The sequence below is a fragment of the Schistocerca gregaria genome, unplaced genomic scaffold (assembly GCF_023897955.1).
Source record: "Schistocerca gregaria isolate iqSchGreg1 unplaced genomic scaffold, iqSchGreg1.2 ptg001059l, whole genome shotgun sequence".
Lineage (NCBI taxonomy): Eukaryota > Metazoa > Arthropoda > Insecta > Orthoptera > Acrididae > Schistocerca > Schistocerca gregaria.
Window position 1 is genome coordinate 257,501 of NW_026062405.1, and position 5,000 is coordinate 262,500.

Genomic DNA, 5,000 nt, shown 5'->3' on the forward strand with positions numbered 1-5,000 from the left:
AGAAGCCGCCTGTCCCTCTAAGAAGAAAAGTAATCGCTGACAGCACGAAGGATGTCACGCGACTAGTTAGCAGGCTAGAGTCTCGTTCGTTATCGGAATTAACCAGACAAATCGCTCCACCAACTAAGAACGGCCATGCACCACCACCCACCGAATCAAGAAAGAGCTATCAATCTGTCAATCCTTCCGGTGTCCGGGCCTGGTGAGGTTTCCCGTGTTGAGTCAAATTAAGCCGCAGGCTCCACTCCTGGTGGTGCCCTTCCGTCAATTCCTTTAAGTTTCAGCTTTGCAACCATACTTCCCCCGGAACCCAAAAGCTTTGGTTTCCCGGAGGCTGCCCGCCGAGTCATCGGAGGAACTGCGGCGGATCGCTGGCTGGCATCGTTTATGGTTAGAACTAGGGCGGTATCTGATCGCCTTCGAACCTCTAACTTTCGTTCTTGATTAATGAAAACATACTTGGCAAATGCTTTCGCTTCTGTTCGTCTTGCGACGATCCAAGAATTTCACCTCTAACGTCGCAATACGAATGCCCCCGCCTGTCCCTATTAATCATTACCTCGGGTTCCGAAAACCAACAAAATAGAACCGAGGTCCTATTCCATTATTCCATGCACACAGTATTCAGGCGGGCTTGCCTGCTTTAAGCACTCTAATTTGTTCAAAGTAAACGTGCCGGCCCACCGAGACACTCAACAAAGAGCACCCTGGTAGGATTTAAACGGGGTCCGCCTCGGGACGCGAAAGCACCCCTTCGGCTCGCCCCACCGGCAGGACGTCCCACGATACATGCCAGTTAAACACCGACGGGCGGTGAACCAACAGCGTGGGACACAAATCCAACTACGAGCTTTTTAACCGCAACAACTTTAATATACGCTATTGGAGCTGGAATTACCGCGGCTGCTGGCACCAGACTTGCCCTCCAATAGATACTCGTTAAAGGATTTAAAGTGTACTCATTCCGATTACGGGGCCTCGGATGAGTCCCGTATCGTTATTTTTCGTCACTACCTCCCCGTGCCGGGAGTGGGTAATTTGCGCGCCTGCTGCCTTCCTTGGATGTGGTAGCCGTTTCTCAGGCTCCCTCTCCGGAATCGAACCCTGATTCCCCGTTACCCGTTACAACCATGGTAGGCGCAGAACCTACCATCGACAGTTGATAAGGCAGACATTTGAAAGATGCGTCGCCGGTACGAGGACCGTGCGATCAGCCCAAAGTTATTCAGAGTCACCAAGGCAAACGGACCAGACAAGCCAATCCGATTGGTTTTGATCTAATAAAAGCGTCCCTTCCATCTCTGGTCGGGACTCTGTTTGCATGTATTAGCTCTAGAATTACCACAGTTATCCAAGTAACGTGGGTACGATCTAAGGAACCATAACTGATTTAATGAGCCATTCGCGGTTTCACCTTAATGCGGCTTGTACTGAGACATGCATGGCTTAATCTTTGAGACAAGCATATGACTACTGGCAGGATCAACCAGGGAGCTGCGTCAACTAGAGCTGAGCAGCCGGCCGCCCGGGAGTGTGTCCCGGGGGCCCGCGCGAACACGCAAGCGTCCGCTCAATTATTCTGCAAACAGGAGGAGGCCGAGCTCCCCTGCACGATACACCTCGAAACCCTCTCAGGTCCCGGCGGCGCGCAGCGCCGTCCTAGGTACTTGGTCGGTTTCGAGAGAGGCGCAATCACCCGGAGTTAGGCGAGTAGACGGTTTTAGTGCAAACACCCTTGCTCCCAACTGAGCTTGCCGCTGCCGACAGAGGCCCGGGAGCGTGCTGTCGTGGCATTGCCGGCGGGAGACAACACGCGCCACCTATGGTGACCGGCAGCTCCAACGCCAGCGCCACACAAGGGCAAAGCCCCACTTGGGTGCAGAAGCGAACTCTCCCAGCACAGCGCACGCGCCAACACGTCCGCACAACTGCGATACAAACCACCTGCGAGAACCGCTGGGGCGACCGAGCAGCAGACGGCGTCGCGGCGCCGAGTGCCAGGCGGCGGCGCATCCTCAACGCACACAGTCCTCAATCAGACCAGCACACTGCAGATGTCCACCGCGCTTCGCACCGGGCTCGGCTGAACCAACTTTGGCCGCCAGGCGCCGCGTGCAGGGTGCGCCGCAGCGTAGCTGCGCCGCCTGCCGGGCCCGTCTGCTGGCGCTCCTGCCACTCGGCGCCCCCCACCAGCCGGCTGTTGCGCGTGCGCCCACGCAGCGCGCGGCCAACACGCCGGGCGGCCCCCCTTCACCGGCCGGGAACAGTCCCACCAAGCCACCGCCGCGTATCGCTTCATACCCACATGGGCCTAGTCACGTGTGTGGATGTGGCGGGTACCGCTGAAACAACCGGTTAATAGCTGTACCGATCGTCGCCATTACAGATTCACCTCCAGCGTGAACAACCGCTCAACAACGGATTTCCAGTTCATTTGCGTATCTTGGGCAGTAAACGTAGATGTCCACCTACATTTGCGAATTCAACAATTCTTGCATGCCAGGATGTCATGTGTCACGACACGCTACATCAGACCACATACACACTGCGACATGTGCAGAAGAGAACACGTGGAAGGTGGCCCGCGCACGTATGCGATGTCCCTTCCGCGATCCACTGTCAACCGGCATCTGCGGCATGTCCCAGATATGGAACGCGGTCCACCAGGGTAGCACTTTGTGTGAGGCAATACGACAAAGTCGGAATACACGCGTCACTACATCAGACGGCTCACGCTGACCTGACCTGACCTGACCTGACTCACCGCACCACCACACCCAGCGACCCAGGGTGACATACAATGCGTTCGTACGTTCCTCCCACACGCCTCTACGGCGTACCACAGTGCAACCTAGCTGTTATTGGGAGACGAGACAAGTAGCATCGAGCACAACATATGGAAATTGAGATTCGACACCGTTGGGCACAGCCAGCGTACGGTCACACGTATCACACTACTTCACTCTGTACGTAACGACCGATGATCGGTACAGCGTGTGGGTTACGCGTACGACATCAGCGGACAATGGACACAGACCATACCACGACGTACACTGAGGGCGTCGACATCTGAATGCAACTGAACAGCTGCGAGGCTCATTTAACACTCAAACGCCAGACCGACCAGCTTGAGAGGACAGAGACACAAAGAGAGGGACAGAGGGAGGGGGGGGGGCCGATATAGTCCTATTGCAGTACAATTGACAGTGGATAGCGGGAATATGTGGAAAGTAAGCAACACTCGCAAGACATCTACATGAGGATAACAACGACACCAGAGATTCCGAGCAGTGAACTATGTTAGGCAAAGGGACAACGTGGGTTAGGTTAAGGGACAACGTGGGTTAGGTTAAGGGACAACGTGGGTTAGGTTAAGGGACAACGTGGGTTAGGTTAAGGGACAACGTGGGTTAGGTTAAGGGACAACGTGGGTTAGGTTAAGGGACAACGTGGGTTAGGTTAAGGGACAACGTGGGTTAGGTTAAGGGACAACGTGGGTTAGGTTAAGGGACAACGTGGGTTAGGTTAAGGGACAACGTGGGTTAGGTTAAGGGACAACGTGGGTTAGGTTAAGGGACAACGTGGGTTAGGTTAAGGGACAACGTGGGTTAGGTTAAGGGGCAACGTGGGTTAGGTTAAGGGGCAACTTGAGTTAGGTTAAGGGGCAACTTGAGTTAGGTTAAGGGACAACTTGAGTTAGGTTAAGGGACAACTTGAGTTAGGTTAAGGGACAACTTGAGTTAGGTTAAGGGACAACTTGAGTTAGGTTAAGGGACAACTTGAGTTAGGTTAAGGGACAACTTGAGTTAGGTTAAGGGACAACTTGAGTTAGGTTAAGGGACAACTTGAGTTAGGTTAAGGGACAACTTGAGTTAGGTTAAGGGACAACTTGAGTTAGGTTAAGGGGCAACTTGAGTTAGGTTAAGGGGCAACTTGAGTTAGGTTAAGGGGCAACTTGAGTTAGGTTAAGGGGCAACTTGAGTTAGGTTAAGGGGCAACTTGAGTTAGGTTAAGGGGCAACTTGAGTTAGGTTAAGGGGCAACTTGAGTTAGGTTAAGGGGCAACTTGAGTTAGGTTAAGGGGCAACTTGAGTTAGGTTAAGGGGCAACTTGAGTTAGGTTAAGGGGCAACTTGAGTTAGGTTAAGGGGCAACTTGAGTTAGGTTAAGGGGCAACTTGAGTTAGGTTAAGGGGCAACTTGAGTTAGGTTAAGGGGCAAATTGAGTTAGGTTAAGGGGCAAATTGAGTTAGGTTAAGGGGCAAATTGAGTTAGGTTAAGGGGCAAATTGAGTTAGGTTAAGGGGCAAATTGAGTTAGGTTAAGGGGCAAATTGAGTTAGGTTAAGGGGCAAATTGAGTTAGGTTAAGGGGCAAATTGAGTTAGGTTAAGGGGCAAATTGAGTTAGGTTAAGGGGCAAATTGAGTTAGGTTAAGGGGCAAATTGAGTTAGGTTAAGGGGCAAATTGAGTTAGGTTAAGGGGCAAATTGAGTTAGGTTAAGGGGCAAATTGAGTTAGGTTAAGGGGCAAATTGAGTTAGGTTAAGGGGCAAATTGAGTTAGGTTAAGGGATAATCTGGTACAACCACAGTTAGGTTAAGCGATAATCTGGTACATCCACAGTTAGGTTAAGCGATAATCTGGTACAGCCACAGTTAGGTTAAGCGATAATCTGGTACAGCCACAGTTAGGTTAAGCGATAATCTGGTACAGCCACAGTTAGGTTAAGCGATAATCTGGTACAGCCACAGTTAGGTTAAGCGATAATCTGGTACAGCCACAGTTAGGTTAAGCGATAATCTGGTACAGCCACAGTTAGGTTAAGCGATAATCTGGTACAGCCACAGTTAGGTTAAGCGATAATCTGGTACAGCCACAGTTAGGTTAAGCGATAATCTGGTACAGCCACAGTTAGGTTAAGCGATAATCTGGTACAGCCACAGTTAGGTTAAGCGATAATCTGGTACAGCCACAGTTAGGTTAAGCGATAATCTGGTACAGCCAC

The 5,000-nt window shown here is 51.7% G+C and overlaps 1 non-coding gene across 1 annotated transcript in view; it reads right to left on the reverse strand.

Moving 5' to 3' along the window:
* Positions 1–1,493, reverse strand: part of LOC126327713 (small subunit ribosomal RNA) — a 1,893-nt gene extending 400 nt beyond the window's left edge. The window contains exon 1 of the ribosomal RNA XR_007561401.1: positions 1–1,493. This exon is cut by the window's left edge and continues 400 nt beyond it. This is a non-coding gene — a ribosomal RNA (small subunit ribosomal RNA).
* Between the last annotated feature and the right edge of the window lie 3,507 nt (positions 1,494–5,000).